Here is a 22,703-nt window from a genome sequence, read left to right on the forward strand (position 1 = left end):
CCACCGCATGCCTAAACAGCTTTTGTTTGGCCGGATCGAGGGGGCTAAACGGGCGCGGCACGGGCTAGAGAAGAGATGGAGTGATGTGGTACAGGAGGACGTGGAGCTGAGTGGACTTGCCGATGACTGGTACCAGCGGTGTCAAGATCGGCCTCAGTGGAGGAGGCTCGTGAAGGACGCTACTGGGCAGTTGGAGGCAGTCGCCCTCCGACAACAACGGAGGGCGGAGGAGCGACGCTCACAACAACGAGCGGAGCGCCGGGTGGCTAAAGCACAGAAAGTTGGCACAGTAGGGGGCACAGGTGGTGCATCAGCCAGTCATCTCGGTCATCTCGGTCAGTCGACCCGTGGCACCTGGGTCTGCCCCGTGACCTCCTGCCAGCGGGCATTCGACACTTCACGTGGCCTCAGGGTGCACATGGCCTGGCACAAGCGTCGTGGTGACGTCACCGCCACTTAGTGGCGAATGGCGGTTGTTGTTGTTGTTGTTGTGTATGGGTGGGTGCACATGTACAAGGTCATTCCCTCCCTTCTCTATTCTTGCGAAACGTGGACCCCCCTAATGGAGCATCTTCGCCGGTTAGAAACATTTAGGCTGCCCTGCCTACGATCCATCCTGGGTTTAACCAGGCTGGATTGTGTGAGGAGCTCACAAATCCTAGAAAGATCTGGACAAAGTTCCATCGGTGAGCTCCTCCGGCAGGCAAGGCTGCGTTGGATGGGTCATGTAGCCCGCATGGCCCAGCCACCGCAGGCATAAACAGCTTTTGTCCGGATCGAGGGAGCTAAACGGGCGTGGCACGGCCTAGAGAAGAGATGGAGTGATGTGGTACAGGAGGACGTGGAGCTGAGTGGACTTGCCGATGACTGGTACCAGCGGTGTCAAGATCGGCCTCTGTGGAGGAGGCTCGTGAAGGACGCTGCTGGGCAATTGGAGGCAGTCGCCCTCCAACAACAACGGAGGGCGGAGGAACGACGCTCACAACAACGAGTGGAGCGCCGGGTGGCTAAAGCACAGCAAGTTGGCACAGTAGGGGGCACAGGTGGTGCATCAGCCATTCCTCTCAGTCATCTCAGTCAGTCGACCCGTGGCACCTGGGTCTCCTGCCAGCGGGCGTTCGACACTTCACGTGGCCTCAAGGTGCACGTGGCCTAGCACAAGCGTCGTGGTGATGTCACCGCCACTTAGTAGCGAATGGCGGTTGTTGTTGTTGTACATGTGTCTATATGAGTGGGTGTACAGGTGCCTGTGTGGGTGGATGTACAGGTGTCTGTGTATGTGTCGCTATTCCTCTAATAGCGTCTGTAGCTACCACAGCGGCCAAAGGGGGTTCTGGACGGGCGCCAGGAGCTGGTAACCCCTCCACCTTCAATCCAAGTACCACTAAACCACGGAATAAAAAAACGAATTAAGCTTGTGCCAGAGGCCACCAGGCGGACAGGCCTCCATGACGTCTCCTGGCCAACCCCCATTTGGCAGAGCCAGGAGATTGAATTATTACCCTCGGGGTTCCTACAGAAACAGCAAAAATCCATCTTCTTGGTTCTTTCGGTAAAGTCACGTAGAAGGGAAGTAATAAAATAATAAAAATAAAACATAATAAAACAATTCTCACGACGTTTCGGCTACAACGCAAGCAGCCGTCTTCAGGTGAAGAATGAGACACTGCCAAGCTAGGAGCTTATATATAAGCTGAGTTGGAGGTGGAAGAAGAAGAGAGCCTTAACAAAAGAATGTGCATATCAAGAGGAATTTAGCATATTCATGGGAAATGCGTAGGAGGTGGGCGGGGGGGTTTCAAAGTCATATTATGCCCATGCATTATGCAGGATCAGCAGCACCAAAGGGAGGGGGGGGTATGTTAATAGTATGTAGAAGCAATTAAACATGTGAATGGGAAAACGGTGGCAGGAGATCCGCAGCAGAGCAAATAATGCATTCCCTGTGGAGAACACAAGATACACAGTTAATGCCAGTGAGTGGACTGCGGTCTGAAAGTCACCATAAACGTGAACAACAATCAGTTAAGATCCGAAGTGGTTTATTACGTCCTTCCAATGATTGCTGAGCCAGAATCCATCTTCTCGGTTGGAATTGTCTCTGTGTTTGTATATGTGGATCGCCTCATGAACGAATCTCTCATGGTAGCCAGATGGCTTGCAGATAACCTCTGTCTTGGAGAAGTCAATGTCATGTGAACCCACTGAATTGTAACAGTGATCTGCCACGGCTGAGGTGTTTGTCCTACCGTGTTTCAGGTCAGCTTTATGTTCACGGATGCGGTCCGAGACATGTCGTTTGGTTTCTCCAATGTAACTGCTACCACAGAGGCAACTTAGTTTGTAGACGCCAGGGTACTGTATGTCTGGAACCACGTCTTTTACAGACGGAACCAGATCACGGATTTTATGTACTGTGTTGAATCGTACCTGAATCTTGTGTTTAATCAGGATTTTGGAGATCTTTTTTGTGACCCCAGCAATGTAGGGTAAGATGATGGTTTTGAAAGGCTCCTCAGCAGGATCCTTCTTGACGGTTGGAGTGATGGCCTTGCGGATTGTGTAGTCGGAGTAACCATTAGCCTTAAGAGCTTGGCGTACGTGTTTGAGTTCACTGGCAATGTGTTCCTGGTCGGAGATGCATTGGGCTCTATGGTAAAGAGTCTTGATGAGGGAGTTCTTCTGGGATGGATGGTGGTGGGAATCCGGTTTTAGGTAGGCATCCGTATGGGTGGCTTTCCTGTAGACAGAATGGCTCATTGAACCATCAGGTCTCCTTTTAATTAGGACATCCAAAAAGGGTAGCTTGCCATCTTTTTCGACTTCCATGGTGAATCTGATGGCTGGGTGTATGGAATTGATGTGGTCGAGAAATTTGTCTAGAGCAGGCCGGCCATGTGGCCAGATGACAAAAGTGTCATCTACGTACCTCTTCCATAAGGTCGGGTGTAGAGTGGTAGTCTGGATGGCGTCAGTCTCAAATTTCTCCATGAAAATGTTGGCTAAAACCGGAGATAGGGGGGAGCCCATTGGGGTGCCCTCAGTTTGCTTGTAGAAGGTTGAAGCAGAAATGATTTTGTTGGTTGATGTGGTTTCCTTGTTCACCAAGGTTCCTGTGCCTGACACCATCGCAATCATTGAAGACTTGGTTCATCAAGGACTGAATGCTGGGGTACCCCCCCTGGTGAGACACTGCTTAACCAATACATACTTCACCTGGAATGGAACCTTCTACAAGCAAACTGAGGGCACCCCAATGGGCTCCCCCCTATCTCCGGTTGTAGCCAACATTTTCATGGAGAAATTTGAGACTGACGCCATCCAGACTGCCACTCTACACCCGACCTTATGGAAGAGGTACGTAGATGACACTTTTGTCATCTGGCCACATGGCCGGCCTGCTCTAGACAAATTTCTCGACCACATCAATTCCATACACCCAGCCATCAGATTCACCATGGAAGTCGAAAAAGATGGCAAGCTACCCTTTTTGGATGTCCTAATTAAAAGGAGACCTGATGGTTCAATGAGCCATTCTGTCTACAGGAAAGCCACCCATACGGATGCCTACCTAAAACCGGATTCCCACCACCATCCATCCCAGAAGAACTCCCTCATCAAGACTCTTTACCATAGAGCCCAATGCATCTCCGACCAGGAACACATTGCCAGTGAACTCAAACACGTACGCCAAGCTCTTAAGGCTAATGGTTACTCCGACTACACAATCCGCAAGGCCATCACTCCAACCGTCAAGAAGGATCCTGCTGAGGAGCCTTTCAAAACCATCATCTTACCCTACATTGCTGGGGTCACAAAAAAGATCTCCAAAATCCTGATTAAACACAAGATTCAGGTACGATTCAACACAGTACATAAAATCCGTGATCTGGTTCCGTCTGTAAAAGACGTGGTTCCAGACATACAGTACCCTGGCGTCTACAAACTAAGTTGCCTCTGTGGTAGCAGTTACATTGGAGAAACCAAACGACATGTCTCGGACCGCATCCGTGAACATAAAGCTGACCTGAAACACGGTAGGACAAACACCTCAGCCGTGGCAGATCACTGTTACAATTCAGTGGGTTCACATGACATTGACTTCTCCAAGACAGAGGTTATCTGCAAGCCATCTGGCTACCATGAGAGATTCGTTCATGAGGCGATCCACATATACAAACACAGAGACAATTTCAACCGAGAAGATGGATTCTGGCTCAGCAATCATTGGAAGGACGTAATAAACCACTTCGGATCTTAACTGATTGTTGTTCACGTTTATGGTGACTTTCAGACCGCAGTCCACTCACTGGCATTAACTGTGTATCTTGTGTTCTCCACAGGGAATGCATTATTTGCTCCGCTGCGGATCTCCTGCCACCGTTTTCCCATTCACATGTTTAATTGCTTCTACATACTATTAACATGCCCTCCCTTTGTTAATGCTACCCCCCCCCTCCCTTTGGTGCTGCTGATCCTGCATAATGCATGGGCATAATATGACTTTGAAACCCCCCCGCCCACCGCCTACGCATTTCCCATGAATATGCTAAATTCCTCTTGATATGCACATTCTTTTGTTAAGGCTCTCTTCTTCTTCCACCTCCAACTCAGCTTATATATAAGCTCCTAGCTTGGCAGTGTCTCATTCTTCACCTGAAGACGGCTGCTTGCGTTGTAGCCGAAACGTCGTGAGAATTGTTTTATTATGTTTTATTTTTATTATTTTATTACTTCCCTTCTACGTGACTTTACCGAAAGAACCAAGAAGATGAATCCCTGCAGTCACGAAAGCTTTAAATCGAAATTTAAAAGCAAAAATCCACTGCGGGTGGCCACGTGAAATGTTCGAACGCTCACTGCGGAGGAGAAGCTACCTACCACTCCTCTGTTGGGAGCTGGACCGGTACCGCCTGGATCTCTGTGGTATTGTAATTACCAACACGTTGTTCCAGCATCGGCGCATTCACACAACATCATGGATGCATGTCGGGTCCAAGTACGAACATATGCTGGACTACATTGTGACAGAACAGCGGATGTGGGTCAATGTCCTTAATACCAGGACCTACCGTGGAGCAAATCTGTCCACTGACCATCGACTCGTCATCTATACTATTCGCCTGCCATTATTCCACTCCAGTGGTGGGTGTATATCCAGGACCCTATTCAAACCCATAGTGATACGTCCGTCCGTGTGTGTGTATATAAGTCTATGTGTGTGTGTGCGTGAGTCGAAATGTGCGTGTGTGCGTGAGCCGAAATGTGCGTGTGTGCGTGAGTCGAAATGTGCGTGTGTGCGTGAGTCGAAATGTGTGTGTGCGTGAGTCGAAATATGTATGTCAGTCGATGTGTTTGTGTGTGCATCGATGTGTGTGTGTACGTCCGTGTGTGTAGGTCGATGTGTGTGTGTGTACGTCCGTGTGTGTAGGTCGATGCTTATGTGTGTACGTCCGTGTGTGTGTGCAGGTCGATGTGTGTGTGTGTACAGGTCGATGTGTGTGTTAGTCAATGTGTGTGTGGGTCCATGTGATTTTGTAAGTCCATTTCTTTGTGTATTTGTAGGTTCGTGTGTGTGAGTCGATGTGTGTTTGTAAGTCGGTGTGTGTGTGTGAGTGGATGTATGTATGTGTGTAAGCCCGTCTGGCAAAAACAACCCCCTATCTCCTCGTGGTGCTGGATGGTAATGCTGTGGTGGGCAGTGCCGTGGGGGGAGGGCCAATTTAAATTGGCCTTTCCCCTCACGGCGTTTGTAACCACCACAGCGGCTAAATTGGGGCTCTGGACGGGTGCGAGGGGCTGGTAACCCCTCCACCCTCAATTAATTACCACCCAAACCACGAATAATTTTTTTTAATTAATAAGCTTGTGCCGGAGGCCCAGGGGGACAGGCGTCTATGACGTCTCCTGACCAAACCCCATTTGGCGTAGCCAGGAGACTGAATCGTTACCCTCGGGGCTCCTCCAGAAACAGCAAAAAACCACGTGGAATGTTCGAACGCTCACTGTGGAGGAGAGGCTGCCACTCCTCTGTCGGAAGCTGGACCAGTACCACCTGGATCTCTGTGGTATTCAGGAGGTGCGGTGGACCAGCTCTGGCTCCTGCCAACATGAAGGGTGGACAGTTATCTTCTCGGGCAGGAGACTGCCAAACAACAGGGCGTGGGAGCGTGGCGGGAGGTGTGGGAAGCTATAAGCCCCAGGTTACTGTGGGCTCGCCTTCCCATAAACTAGAGGCGAGGAGTGGTGGTCGTGGTTGCTTCTGCCCCCACCGAAGACGAACATCCGTGGAGGGATACAGGCAAGGCCGATGAGTCAGATGCCTTTAATGACCTCCTGTCACAGGTGCTGGCTAAAGTGGCCCCTCGGGATAGAGTCATCTTGTTGGGTGACTTCAATTCCCGAGTTGGTCATGATGCTGGCACCTGGTGTAAAGTGATTGTAAGGCATGGGCCAGATCAGCTCAATAACAATGGCAGGAGGCTGCTAGATTTTTGTGCAGCCCATGGGCTTGTAATTACCTACACGCTGTTCCGGCATCGGCGCATCCACACAACAAAGATTCATTGCCGCACTGATACACGATGAGGTTTGACCACCACACTGATACTTGACGACGTTTCCCCACCACACTTATACGTCACGAGGTTTCAGCACCCCACCGATACACGACGCGGTTTCACCGCCCCACTTATAAGCCACGAGGTTTCACCACCATACTGATTTGTGACAAAGTTTTACCATTGCACTGATACGCGAGGAGCTTTCACCAACACACTAATATGCGAGGAGGTTTTAACCCCACACAGATGCCTGACCAGGTTTCACCACCACACTGATTCGTGATGAGGTTTAATGGCGCTACTGACACGTGACGAGGTTTCACCACCGCACTGATATGTGACGAGGTTTCACCAATGCACAGACACATGACAAAAAATAATTGCCGCACTAATACACGATACGGTTTCACCACCGCACAGACACGTGACAAAGATTCACCACCGCACAGATACACAACAAGGTTACGCTGCCCCATTGATAAGCGACGAGGTGTCACCACCATACTGATAAGCGACGAGGTTTCACCGCGGCTGTGACACACAACAACGTTTCACTATCACACTGATACACGACAAGGTTTGACCACCACATTGATACTTGTCGACGTTTCAGTGCCCCACTGATACACAACGATGTTTCACCGCCCCACTGATTCGCGACGAGGTTTGACCACCACACTGATACGCGACGAGAATTCACAAATGCACAGGCACATGACAAAGATTCATTGCCGCACTGACACACGATGAGGTTTCACCGCCACATTGATACGCGATGCAGTTTAGCCGCTGCATTGACACACAACAACGTTTCACCGTCGCACTGATACACTCACGAGGTTTCACCGCCCCACTGATATGCGACGAGGTTTCACCACAACATTGATATTTTTTACGAGATTTGACCACCACATTGAAACGTGACGACGTTTCCCCACCACACTGATACACGACGCGGTTTCACCGGACCATTGATAAGCGACGAGGTTTCACCACCATACTGATATGTGAGGAGGTTTCACTGCCACACTGATACAAGATGCAGTTTAACCGCTTCTGTGACAGACAACGTTTCACCATCACATTGATACTTGACGTTTCACTGCCCCACTGATGCGCGACGCGGTTTCACCATTGCACTGATATGCACGAGGTTTGACTACCACACTGATACGTGACGACGTTTCACCGCCCCACTGATACACAACGATGTCTCACCGCCCCACTGATACACAACGATGTCTCACCGCCCCACTGATCTTAGACAAGGTTTCACTGCCCCAATGATACGCAACTACGTTTCACCACCACACTGATACACGACGCGGTTTCACCGCTGCTGTGACACACAACAACGTTTCACCACCACACTGATACACGACGCGGTTTCACCGCTGCTGTGACACACAACAACGTTTCACCACCACACTGATACACGACGCGGTTTCACCGCTGCTGTGACACACAACAACGTTTCACCATCACACTGATACACGACAAGGTTTGACCACCACATTGATACTTGACGAGGTTTCACTGCCCCACGGATATGCGAGGTTTCACCATCGCATTGATACATGATGAGGTTTGACCACCACATTGATACGTGATGAGGTTTCAGCACCCCACTGATACACGACGCAGTTTCACCAGACCATTGAATAGCAACGAGGTTTCACCATCGCACTGATACGTGAGGAGGTTTCACTGTCCCACAGATAAGCAACTAGGTGTCACCACCGTACTGATTTGTGACAAGGTTTTACCGTTGCACTGATACGTGAGAAGATTTCACCAACACACTAATATGCGAGGAGGTTTAAACCCCACACAGATACCTGACCAGGTTTCACCACCACACCGATAAGTGATGAGGTTTAATGCCACTACTGACACGCGACGAGGTTTCACCACCACACCTACAGTGAGGGAAAAAAGTATTTGATCCCCTGCTGATTTTGTACGTTTGCACACTGACAAAGAAATTATCAGTCTATAATTTTAATGGTAGGTTTATTTGAACAGTGAGAGACAGAAAAACGCATGTCAAAAATGTTATACATTTATTTGCATTTTAATGAGGGAAATAAGTATTTGACCCCCTCTCAATCAGAAAGATTTCTGGCTCCCAGGTGTCTTTTATACAGGTAACGAGCTGAGATTAGGAGCACACTCTTAAAGGGAGTGCTCCTAATCTCAGCTTGTTACCTGTATAAAAGACACCTGTTCACAGAAGCAATCAATCAATCAGATTCCAAACTCTCCACCATGGCCAAGACCAAAGAGCTCTCCAAGGATGTCAGGGACAAGATTGTAGACCTCCACAAGGCTACAATGGGCTACAAGGCAATCGCCAAGCAGCTTGGTGAGAAGATGACAATAGTTGGTGCGATTATTCGCAAATGGAAGAAATACAAAGAACTGTCAATCTCCCTCGGCCTGGGGCTCCATGCAAGATCTCACCTCGTGGAGTTGCAATGATCATGAGAACGGTGAGGAATCAGCCCAGAACTACACGGGGGGATCTTGTCAATGATCTCAAGGCAGCTAAGACCATAGTCACCAAGAAAACAGTTGGTAACACACTACGCCGTGAAGGTTTGAAATCCTGCTCAAGAAAGCACATATACATGTCCCGTCTCAAGTTTGCCAATGAACATCTGAATGATTCAGAGGACAACTGGGTGAAAGTGTTCTGGTCAGATGAGACCAAAATGGAGCTCTTTGGCATCAACTCAACTCGCCGTGTTTGGAGGAGGAGGAATGCTGCCTATGACCCCAAGAACACAATCCCAACCGTCAAACATGGAGGTGGAAACATTATGCTTTGGGAGTGTTTTTCTGCTAAGGGGACAGGACAACTTCACCACATCAAAGGGACGATGGACGGGGCCATATACCGTCAAATCTTGGGTGAGAACCTCCTTCCCTCAGCCAGGGCATTGAAAATGGGTCGTGGATGGGTATTCCAGCATGACAATGACCCAAAACACACGGCCAAGGCAACAAAGGAGTGGCTCAAGAAGAAGCACATTAAGGTCCTGGAGTGGCCTAGCCAGTCTCCAGACCTTAATCCCATAGAAAATCTGTGGAGGGAGCTGAAGGTTCGAGTTGCCAAATGTCAGCCTCGAAACCTTAATGACTTGGAGAAGATCTGCAAAGAGGAGTGGGACAAAATCCCTCCTGAGATGTGTGCAAACCTGGTGGCCAACTACAAGAAACGTCTGACCTCTGTGATTGCCAACAAGGGTTTTGCCACCAAGTACTAAGTCATGTTTTGCAGAGGGGTCAAATACTTATTTCCCTTATTAAAATGCCAATCAATTTATAACATTATTGACAAGCGTTTTTCTGGATTTTTTGTTGTTGTTATTCTGTCTCTCACTATTCAAATAAAATTACCATTAAAATTATAGACTGATCATTTTTTTGTCAGTGGGCAAACGTACAAAATCAGCAGGGGATCAAATACTTTTTTCCCTCACTATATAAGTGACGAGATTTCACCAACACACTGATACATGACGAGGTTTCATCACTGTACACACATATGAAAAAGATTTACTGCCAAAATTATGAACGACGAGGTTTCAGTGCCCCACTGATACACAACGATGTTTCACCGCCCCACTGATGCGCGAGGAGCTTTCACCGCCTCACTGAAACGCAACAAGGTTTCACCGCCTCACTGAAACGCGATGTGGTTTCTACCACCACACTGATTGGCAAGATGTTTCACCGCCACATTGATCCGTGACGAGGTTTCACGACCAAACTGATACGTGAGGAGGTTTCACCGCCAGACTGATACGCGATGGAGTTTAACCGCTGCATTGACACACAACAACGTTTCACCGTCACATTGATGCATGACGAGGTTTCACCACCACACTGATACGTGACACGGTTTCGCCGTCGCATTGATACATGATGAGGTTTGACCACCACATTGAAATGTGACGACGTTTCCCCACCACACTGATACGCGAGGAGGTTTCTCAACCACGCTGATACGCAATGCAGTTTAACCGCTGCAGTGACACACAACAACGTTTCACCGTCGCACTGATTTGCGACAAGTTTTCACCACCCCACTGATACGTGATGATGTTTCACCGCCCCACTGATACGTGATGATGTTTCACCACCACACCTATAAGTGACGAGGTTTCACCACTACACTGATACATGACAAGGTTTCACCACTACACTGATACATGACAAGGTTTCACCACTACACTGATACATGACAAGGTTTCACCACTATACTGATACACAACAAGGTTTCACTGCTCATTTGATAAATGACGAGGTTTCACCAGCATACTGATTTGTGATGAGGTTTAATGCCACTACTAACACGCGACAAGGTTTCACTGCCCCATTGATAAGCGACGAGATTTCACCACCATATTGATATGTGACAAGGTGTCACCGCCACACTGATACGTGATGAGGTTTCACCGCCACACTGATACGCGATGCAGTTTAACCGCTGCAGAGACACACAACAACGTTTCACCGTCGCACTGATACACGACGAGGTTTGACCACCACATTGATACGTGATGACGTTTCAGTGCCCCACTGATACACGACGAGGTGTCACCGCCCCAATGATACGCGACTAGGTTTCACCACCATACTGATATGTGAGGAGGTTTCACCAACGCACAGACACATGACGAAGATTCATTGCCACACGGATAAACGACGAGGTATCAAAGCAACATTGATATGTGACGAGGTTTCACCACCACACTGATTCGTGATGAGGTTTAATGGCGATACTGACACACAACGAGGTTTCACCGCCCCACCTATAAGTGACGAGGTTTGACCACCACACTGATATGTGACGACGTTTCACCGCCACACTGATACACAACAAGGTTTCACTGCCCCATTGATAAGCGACGAGATTTCACCACCATATTGATATGTGACAAGGTTTCACTGCCCCGCTGATACGAGACAAGTTTCAGTTTCATTTATTTGGTGTAGCCCTGTGAGCCATTCGGCTCTTGAATCGGGAAAAACAGCCACAAACAAAAAACATGAAACAAAAACATGAACAAGAAAACATCTTAAAGTGACTATGTGCAAACAGGAAAACCAGGAAAAGACAGCAAAATATTCCACAAAAAGCACCGTACACATTGACCACCACACTGATATGCAAGGAGGTTTCACCGTCGCATTGATACATGATGAGGTTTGACCACCATATTGAAATGTGACGATGTTTCCCCACCACACTGATACACGATGCAGTTTCATCGGACCATTGATAAGCAACAAGGTTTCACCACCGTACTGATACGTGACACGGTTTCACCATCGCACCGATACGCAACGAGGTTTCACCATCGCACTCATACGTGAGGAGGTTTCACCGCCGCACTGATACGCGATGCAGTTTAACCGCTGCTGTAGCACACAACAACGTTTCACCGTCGCACTGATACAAGACGAGGTTTGACCACCACATTGACACTTGACGAGATTTCAGTGCCCCACTGATATGCGATGATGTTTCACCGAACCACTGACATGCAACGATGTTTCACCACCCCACTGATATTCGACAAGGTTTCACTGCCCCACTGATCTTCGACAAGGTTTCACTGCCCCACTGATACGCGACGAGGTTTGACCACTATATTGATATGTGACAAGGTTTCACCATCGCACTGATACATGACAAGGTTTCACCACTACACTGATACATGGCATGGTTTCACCACCCCATTGATAAGCGACGAGGTTTCACGACCATATTGATATGTGACAAGGTTTCACCATCGCACTGATACACGAGGTTTTTAAACCACACTGATACGTGAGGAGGTTTCACCGCCAGACTGATACGGGATGGAGTTTAACCGCTGCATTGACACACAACAACGTTTCACCGTCGAACTGATACACGACAAGGTTTGACAACCACACTGATATGCGACGAGATTTCACCACAACCTTGATATTTGACGAGGTTTCACCACTGCACAGACACATGAAAAAGATTAATTGCCGTACGGATACAGAACGAGGTTTGACCACCACATTGATATGCGATGACGTTTCACTGCTCCATTGATATGCGACGAGGTTTCAGCGCCCCACTCATATTCGATGAGCTTTCACCATCCCACTAATATACGACGATAAGCAACGAGGTTTCACCGTCGCAATGATACTCGAGGAGCTTTCACCGCCTCACTGAAAAGTAATGAGGTTTCACCGCCACACTGAAACACGACAACGTTTCACCACCCCAATGATACCCAATGAGATTTCACCACAATACTGATATGTGACAAGGTTTTACTGTCGCAATGATACGCGAGGAGCTTTCACGAACACACTAATATGTGACGAGGTTTCAACCCTACACAGATACCTGACCAGGTTTCACCACCACACTGATTCGTGATGAGGTTTAATGGCGATACTGACACGCGACGAGGTTTCACTTCCCCTCTTATAAGGGGCAGTGTCGAGGTTTCACCATTGCACAGACACATGACAAAAATTAATTTCCGCACAGATACACAACAAGGTATCACTGCCCCATTGATAAGCGACGAGGTTTCACCACCATATTGATATGTGACAAGGTTTCACCACCAAAACATTGATACATGACAAGGTTTCACCACTATACTGATACACAATAAGGTGACAAGGTTTCACCGTCGTACTGATTCGCGATGAGGTTTCACCGCCTCACTGATACATGATGAGGTTTGACCACCACATTGATACGTGACGAGGTTTAATCACCCCGCTGATACACGACGCGGTTTCACCGGCCCATTGATAAGCGACGAGGTTTCACCACCATACTGATATGTGACAAGGTTTCACCATCGCACCGTTACGCAAGGAGGTTTCAAAAGCACACTAATACGTGAGGATGTTTCACCGCCACACTGATACGCGATGCAGTTTAACCGCTGCTGTGACACACAACAACATTTCACCGTTGAACTGATACACGACGAGGTTTCAGCACCACACTGATACGCGTTGACGTTTCACTACTTTACTGATACCCGACGAGGTTTCACCGCCCCACTGATGAGCAACGAGGTTTCACCACCATACTGATATGTGAAGAGGTTTAACCACCACACTGATTCGTGATGAGGTTTAATGCACGCGACGAGGTTTCACCGCCACACTTATAATTGATGAGGTTTCACCGACGCACTGATAAGCGAGGAGCTTTCACCGCCTCGCTGAAAGGCGACAAGGTTTCACAGCCGCACTGAAATGCGATGAGGTTTCAATACCACACCGATTCGCAAGGAGGTTTCACTGCCACATTGATCCGTGACGAGGTTTCGCCACTGTACAGACACATGACAAAGATTCATTGCCGCACTGATAAATAACGAGGTTTCACCGCCCCATTGACATGTGACGAGGTTTCACCACCATACTGATATGTGACAAGGTTTCACCATCGCACCGATATGCAAGGAGGTTTGAAAAGCACACTAATACGCGATGAGATTTGACCACCACATTTATACGTGACGACGTTTCACTGCCCCACCGAAACGCGACGAGGTTTCACTGCCGCACTGATTAGCGATGATGTTTTACCGAACCACTGGTATGTGACTAGGTTTCACTGCCCCACTGATATGCAACGAGGTTTGACCACAACATTGATACAAGATAAGGTTTGACCACCACATTAATACGCGATGATGTATCACCGCCCCACTGATACACGACGAGGTTTCAGTGCCCCCCTGATATGTGACGAGGTTTCATCGCCACATTGATACGTAATGAGGTTTCAGCACCCTACTGATACACGACGCGATTTCACCGGCCCATTGATAAGCCACGAGGTTTCACCACTACACTTGATACATGACAAGGTTTCACCACTATACTGATACACAATAAGGTTTCACTGCCCAATTGATAAGTGACGAGATTTCACCACCATATTGATATGTGACCAGGTTTTACCATCGCACTGATTCGCGACGAGGTTTCTAAACAACACTGATATGCGAGGAGGTTTCACCATCGCATTGATACATGATGAGGTTTGACCACCAGATTTATACGTGACGACGTTTCACTGTCACATTGATACGTAATGAGGTTTCAGCACCCCGCTGATACACGACGCGGTTTCACCGGTCCATTAATAAGCCACGAGGTTTCACCACCATACTGATATGTGACAAGGTTTCACCATCGCACTGATACGCAAGGAGGTTTCAAAAGCACACTGATACGTGAGGAGGTTTCACCGCCACACTGATACGCAATGCAGTTTAACCGCTGCTGTGACACACAACAACATTTCACCGTTGAACTGATACAGGACGAGGTTTGACCACCACATTTATACGTGACGACGTTTCACTGCCCCACTGAAACGCGACGAGGTTTCAATGCCGCACTGATTAGCGCTGATGTTTTACCGAACCACTGGTATGTGACTAGGTTTCACTGCCCCACTGATATGCAACGAGGTTTGACCACCACACTGTTACATGACGACGTTTCACTTCCCCACTGATACGCGACAAGGTTTCACCACCACACTTATACACGAAGAGGTTTCACCTCCACACTGATACGAGACGAGGTTTCGCCACAGCATTGCAATGTGATGATGATTCACTGCCACACTGATACGCGTTGATGTTTCTTTGAACCACTAATATGCTATGAGATTTCACCGCTGCACTGAAACGCGACGAGATTTCAACACCACACCGATAATCGAGGAGCTTTCACCACCTCACTTAAAAGCGATGAGGTTTCACCGTCGCACTAATACGCGATGAGATTTCAAAGCCCCACTGATATGTGACGAGGTTTCACCACCACTCTGATAGGCGACGAGGTTACACCAATGCACAGACACATGGCAAAGATTCATTGCCGCACTGATAAACGATGAGGTTTGACGAGCACACTGATATGTGAAGGTCTAGGTGAGGGTTCTTGGGAGAATCTTGTTGAGAGTCTGGATTAATATTTGGGTGTGAATGTGGGTGAGTGTCTGGGTGAGAGTCTGGGTGAGATCTGGTGAAAGTTTAGGTTAGATCATCTGGGTCTTTGTCTGTATGTCTGGGTGAGAGTTGGGTGAGTGTCTGGGTGAGAGTCTGGATGAGAGTATGGGTTCGTATCTGGGTGAAAGTTTGGGTGAGTGTCTGGGTGAGATGCTGGGTGAAAGGCTGGGTGAATGTGTGGGTGAGCGTCTGGGAGAGTGTCCTCTGAAGAATCTTGGTGAGAGTCTGGATTAATGTTTGGGTGTGATTGTGTGTGAGAGTCTGGGTGAGGGTTTGAGTTAGAGTGTCTGGGAGAGGGTCTGGTTGAGGGTCTAGGTGAGAATCTGGGTGAAAGTGTGGGTCAATTTCCGGATGAGCATCTGGGTGAGAGTTTAGGTTAGTGTTTGGGTGAAAGTCTCGGTGAGTGTCTGGGTGAGAGTCAGACTCCACCCAGGAACTCACCCTTACTCTCAACCAGACTCTCACCCAGACTCTCTTAACTAAATTTTCACCCAGACCTAATCCACACTCTGTCACCCGGAATCTCACTCAGACACTGACCCATACACTAACCCAGACTCTCACCCAGACTCTCTCAGCCATACCCTCTCGCCACGACTCTCACCCAGACCCTCTCACCTAAACTTTCACCCAGACACTAACCCACACTCTGTCACCCAGAATCTTACCCAGACTCCAAACCAGACTCTCGCCCATGCTGTCAACATGATACTCACCAGATCCTCACCCATAATTACACCCACTCTAACCTGAACTCTCACCCAGACTCTCACCCTGACCCTCACTCAACACTCACCCAGACACTCACCCAAACTCTCACCCAGACATACACACAGACTCTCTAACCTAAATTCTCACCCAGATCTCACCAAGACCCTCAACCAGACTCTCACCCAGACACTCACACAGAATCCCCACTCTCTGTCACTCTCTGTCAACCAGAATTTCACCCAGACACTGACCCAGACTCTCACCCATACCCTTTCACCCAAACTTGGTCACCCAGACACTCACCCAGACTATTTCACCTAGACTCTCTGATCCAGATGCTAACCAGACTCTCAATCCGACTCTCACTCCGACTCGCACGAGGACTCTCATCCAGAATCTCACCCAGACTTTCAGTCAAGTCAAGTCAGATTTATTGATCACATACCCATGCATGCATGAGTTACATGGCAGTGAGATTATTTGTTCCCGCATCGCTCTCTCTCAACTCGTGCAAATTGGCAACAAAAATGTAAACAGCAGCAACAATATTTTAAAATATTTTAAAAGTATTAAAAACTAAGTAAAATCGCTGTGCAGGTGATAAAAGTGACATGTGCAAAGCAGAAATACGGTCCCCATGCAGGTGAGCTTGTAATGCAAAATGTTCTTGTTTGGTTAATGTATAATGCATTCGGTGGGGAGGGGGGTGTAAATGGGGATAGGGGGGCAAATTCAGGGTTGGTGGGGTTTGGGCAGATATTTCATGGGGCTGTCCTCAGCTCAGCATCCGCATGGCCTGGAGATCGAGGCTGTCCCTGAGGCAGTTGGTGGAAGCCGCAAGTTGATGTAGCTTCGCTTCCTCTTGGATTGTTTTCTGATGAAAAGGCCATGGCCCCGGTGGCTGGAATCGCCGATGATCTTTTGGGCCATCGCGATGCACCTCTTGGTGTATAGGTCTCTCAGGGTGGGCAGCACGCTGCCTGTGATCCGCTGGGCGGACGGCATCAGCGTCTGAAGCCTCCGCAGGTCCCGTTCAGTGCAGTTACCGTACCGGGTGGTGATGCAGCCAGTCAAGGTACTCTCAATGGTGCATGTGTAAAAGTTCCTGAGAACAGGTGCGGGCATGCCACATTTGCTCAACCTTCTGAGGTTATAAAGGCACTGCTGGGACTTCTTCACCAGTGTATCCACGTGCCGGGACCATTTCAGGTCCGCTGAGATGTGAACTCCAAGGAACCTGAAGCTGTTGACCCTCTCCACTGATGCCCCGTTGATGGCATGTGGTTACCCCACTTCTTTAAGTCCGGAATCAACTCCTTAGTTTTTTTCCGACATTGATCTCAAGGTCGTTACCTTGACACCACCTCGAGAGTGCCATCACCTCATCCACGTAAGCCGTGGTGTCGTTGTTGGTGATCAGACCCACCACTGTCGTGTCGTTAGCGAACTTGATGATAGCGTTGGAGCTGTACCTGTTTGCACAGTCGGTAGTGTAAATGTAGATGTACAGGAGGGGGCTAAGCACACATCCTTGCGAGGCACCTAAGTTGATGGTCAGGTAAGATGAGATGTCATTGCTCATCTTGACCGCTTGCAGTCTTCCCGTTAGAACGTCCAGTCTGGGTGAGCGTCTGGGTGAGAGTTGTTGGGTGAAAGTATGGGCGAGAGGGTCTGAGTGAAAGTCTGGGTGAGAGTTTAGATGAAAGTTTGGGTGAGAGTGCGTGAAAGTCTGAATTAGAGAGTCTTGGTAAGAGTTTTGGTGGAAATTGTTAGGTTAGAGTCTGGGTGAGAGCGTCTGGGTGAGTGTCTGGGTGAGAGTCTGGGTGAGAGTCTGGGTGAGAGAGTGTGAATGAGAGTCCTCGTGAGAGTATTGGTGAGCCTCTGGGTGAGTATGTGGATGAGGGGCTGGTGAGTGTCTAGGTGAGTGTCTGGGTGAGGGTCCTCGTGTGAGTCATGGTAAGAGTCTGGGTGATTGTCTGGGTCAGATTCTGGGAGAGAATCTGGGAGAGTATCTGAGTGAGCATCTGGGTGAGTATGTGTGTGAATCTTGGTGAGGGTCTGGGTGAGAGATTTTTGGGTGAGAGTCCGGGTGAAAGTCTGAGTTTCTGGGTGAGTGTTTAGGTGATCGTCTGGGTGAGATTCTGGGTTAGAGTCTGGGTGAGGGTCTTGGTGAGCATATTGGTGAGAATCTTTTGAGAGAATGTGGGTGAGTGTCTGGGTGAGTGTCTGGGTGAGAGTCTGGGTGAGTGTCTGGTTGAGTGTATGCGAGAGAGTGTCTGGGTGAGAGTCTGTATGAGTGTCTGAGTGAGAGTCTGGTGAGTGTCTGGGTGAGTGTCTGGGTGAGTGTCTGGGTGAGAGTCTGGGTGAGTGTCTGGTTGAGTGTATGGGAGAGAGTGTCTGGGTGAGAGTCTGTATGAGTGTCTGAGTGAGAGTCTGGTGAGTTTATGGGTGAGAGTCGATGTGAACGTCTGGATGAGAGTGTCTGGGTGAGGGTCTGAGTGAGGGTTGTTGGGTCAGAGTTTGGGTGAGAGAGTCTGAATAAGAGTCCTCGTGAGAGTTAATTGGGTGAGACTCTGGATGAGAGTCTGGGTGAGAGTCTTGCTGTGAGTGTCTAAGTCAGATGGTCTGGGTGAGGGTCCTCTTGGGAGTCGGGGTTTGGTGGATTTGGTGGTTAGCGCTCAAAGCAGCAGCATGCCTCCCGACTTGCTCTCTCACTACAGTTAGATTTTAGCGTTTCATGTAATCTATTGTTGTTGTTTGCTTTAATTAACGTCGTTACCAAAATGTGTACCAAACTCGCGATGATTACCTATAATAGACAAATATTATTGGACATCTGAGAGAAGAGCTTGCTTTCCCAAGGCAGCCTGCCCAGAGACGACCCTTTTTTGACCAGACAACAACATAAGACGAAACGCGGAAGAAGAGCCAGCGTTCAGATGAGGAATAGAAAATTATCTCACCATACTTCAATGCCGAGCATATTCTTGTGTAATGCACAGTCCCTGTTTAACAAGGTGGATGATGTGCGGGACAGGATCGAATTCCAACGGGAGACACGAGACTGCAATGTTCTGTGTTTCACGGAAAGCTGGCTTTATGGAAACATCCCGGACGCAGCCATCGGGGTAACAGGCTTCTCTCCTTTTCACCACGATCGGACTTTGGACAGTGGGAAAACAAAAGGTAGCGGATTGTGTGTGATGATCAACTCATAATGGTGTAACGTGAGTAATGTCTCCATCAAAGCATCTTTGTGTTCACCAGATGTAGAGTTTGTGATCCTATCATTCCGACCTCATTACCTCCCGAGATAATTTCACGTGATTGTTTTGTCGCTGTGTACGTCCAACACCACACCGGCTATGGACATGTTACACAAAACAATCTCTCTCTGCACTAGAAACCAAACCTCCGGACGCTGCTGTGATTGTGATTGGGGACTTTAACAGAGCGAACCGTGCGAGTGTACTCCCAAAGTTTTACCAACATGTGAAATGCACCTCCAGTGGAGACGCCATCTTGGGTCACTGTTATGCAATGCTGAAAGACGCCTACGAGGCGTTCCCCTGCCCACCGCTCGGGAAGTCCGACCACAAGGTGATCTTGCCGCTGTCAAATTACAGCCCTCTCTTAAAGAGACAGGCTCCTCCCACTACAAGAGTAGTCCAATGCTGCTCAGAAGAAGTAGAGGCCAGACTCACGGTTGGCCTGGAGGATACAGACTGGGATATGTCTAGAGATGCGGTCTACAACAGAGTGGAGGAATTTGCTTCGACAGTGCTAGGTCATATCAAGTTCTGCATGGACATTCCTGTGCCAACCAAGATGACGTTCTTACCAAAATGACAACCCCTGGGTTAAACAAGCGGCAGTCAAAGCAGCACTGAAGGACCGACACAAAGCATGCAAATCCAGAGACCCCACTGAAATCAGGGGGACCAAGGCGGGCAAGAGACAATACAGGGACAAGTTGGAGGCCCTCTACCGTGACTCCAACTCTAGGAGCCTGTGACACAGATAACAGTCAATCACAAGCCACAAATCACAATAAGCTGCGAGGCGATCAACAACGCCTCCCTCCCCGACCAGTGCAACACCTTCTACAGACGGTCCGAGGCACACACAGCTATCCCTGCACCTCCAGCTCCACAGTCCCCCCGCCTCCCCCTTCGTCCCCCAATCTCCATCTACCCCCACAGCACCGACCACAGCTCTACTGCAGGCGTCCTTTGGCTCAACAGAGGCGAGGTGACAAAGATCCTCCGGCAGGTTGACACCGGCCCAGACGGGATACCGGGGCGTGTCTTCAGGGCACGCGCACCGCAGCTGGCCCCTGTGTTAACAGACACTTCAAGCTTTCCCTAGCCCAGGCTGTCGTTCCAACATGCCTCAAGACGTCTGCTATTATTCGGGTCCCATAAAAGGCCAGAATTACGTGCCTCAATAACTACAGATGCGTAGTGCTTACCCCATCATCATGAAGTGCTTCGAGTGGGCAATCAGGAAACACATCTGCTCCATCCTACCAGATACACTGGATCTCCTGCAGTTTGCGTATTGCTCTAACAGGTCCACGGGCGACGTTATTCCTATTACATTGCATTAGGTACTGTCCCACATGGAGGTGAAGGAGGGTAACTATGTGAGAATGCTGTTTATCGATTACAGATCAGCATTCAATACCATAGTGCCCTCCATCCTAACCTCCAAACTGGAGGCCTTGGGTGTGAACGCTACCCTCTGAAGTTGGGTGCTGGACTTTCTAACGGGAAGACCGCAGGTGGTCAAGGTGAGCAATGACATCTCATCTTACCTGACCATCAACTTAGGTGCCTCCCAAGGATGTGTGCTTAGCCCCCTCCTCTACTCCATATACACTACCGACTGTGCAACCAGGTACAGCTCCAACGCTATCATCACGGTCGCCGATGACACGACAGTGGTGGGTCTGATCAACAACAACGACACCATGGCTTATGTGGATGAAGTGAGGACACTCTCGAGGTGGTGTCAAGGAGAAAAACCTTGAGATAAATGTCGGCAAAAACTAAGGAGCTGATTCTGGACTTCAGCAAGAGGGGTAAGCACATGCCACTAACCATCAATGGGGTCTCAGTGGCGCGGGTCAACAGCTTCAGGTTCCCTGGAGTTCACATCTCAGAGGACCTGAAATGGTTCTGGCACGTGGATACACTGGTGAAGAAGTCCCAGCAGCGCCTTCATAACCTCAGCAGGCTGATGAACTTTGGCATGCCCGCACCTGTTTTCAGGAACTTTTACAGGTGCACCATTGAGAGTACTTTGATTGGCTGCATCACCACCCGGTACGGTAACTGCACTGAACGGGACCTGCAGAGGCTTCAGAGGGTGATGTGGTCTATCCAGCGGATCACAGGCGGCGTGCTCCCCACCCTGAGAGACCTATACACTAAGAGGTGCATCGCGAAGGCCCAAAAGATCATCGCCGATTCCTGCCACCCGGGCCATGGCCTATTCATCACGAAACAATCCAAGAGGAAGCGCAGCTACATCAGCTTGCGGCTTCCATCAACTGCCTCAAGGACAGCCTCGATCTCCAGGCCATGCGGATGCTGAGCTGTGCAGAGCCCTATGCAATATATTTCCAAGCCCCTCCAACCCTATCCTCATTCACCTCAACCACCCCCCTCCACTGACTGCACTAGACATTAACCAAACAATAATTTGTTTTGCTAAGCACAGCGATTTTACTTAGTCTTGAATACTTTAAATAGTTGTTTTAATATATTTTTTTAATATTGTTGCTGCTGTTAACATTGTTGTTGCCAATTTACACAAGCTGAGAGAGAGCAAGACGGGAACAAATTATCTCACTGCCATGTAGCTCATGTAGGCATGGGTATGTGATCAATGAAGATGACAAGAATTGACTGAACGTCTGGGTGAGATTATGGGTGAGAGTCCTCGTGCTAATCGGAGATCAGAGTCGGGGTGAAAGTCTGGGTGGGTGTCTGGGTGAGAGTCTGAGTGAGAATCTGGGTCAGGGAGTCTGGGTGAGTGTCTGGGTGAGTGTGTGGGTGAGTGTCTGGGTGAGTGTCTGGGTGAGTGTCTGGGTGAGAGGGTCGGGGTGAGTGTCTGGGTGACACTCTGGGTAATAGTCTGGGTGAAAGTTTGGGTGAGAGTCCTCGTGAGAGTCGGGGTGAGATTCTGGGTGAGCGTCTAGGTGAGCATCTGGATGAGAGTCTGGGTGAGCGTATTGGTGAGCATCTGGGTGAAATTCTGGGTGAGGATCTGGGTGAGTGTCTAGGTGAGGGTCTGGGAGAGGGTCTGGGTGAAATTCTGGGTGAGAGTTTTGGTGAGATCCTGGGTGAGACAGTAAGGGTCAGAGTCTGGG

At 49.0% G+C, this 22,703-nt stretch overlaps 1 protein-coding gene across 1 annotated transcript in view; it reads right to left on the reverse strand.

The window, feature by feature from the left end:
- LOC144729029 (indian hedgehog protein-like) overlaps window positions 1–22,703 on the reverse strand; it is a 119,898-nt gene that overhangs the window by 96,413 nt on the left and 782 nt on the right. The window lies entirely within an intron of this gene.

Source organism: Lampetra planeri, chromosome 31, assembly GCF_965212315.1.
Source record: "Lampetra planeri chromosome 31, kcLamPlan1.2.h2, whole genome shotgun sequence".
NCBI classification, from domain to species: domain Eukaryota; kingdom Metazoa; phylum Chordata; class Hyperoartia; order Petromyzontiformes; family Petromyzontidae; genus Lampetra; species Lampetra planeri.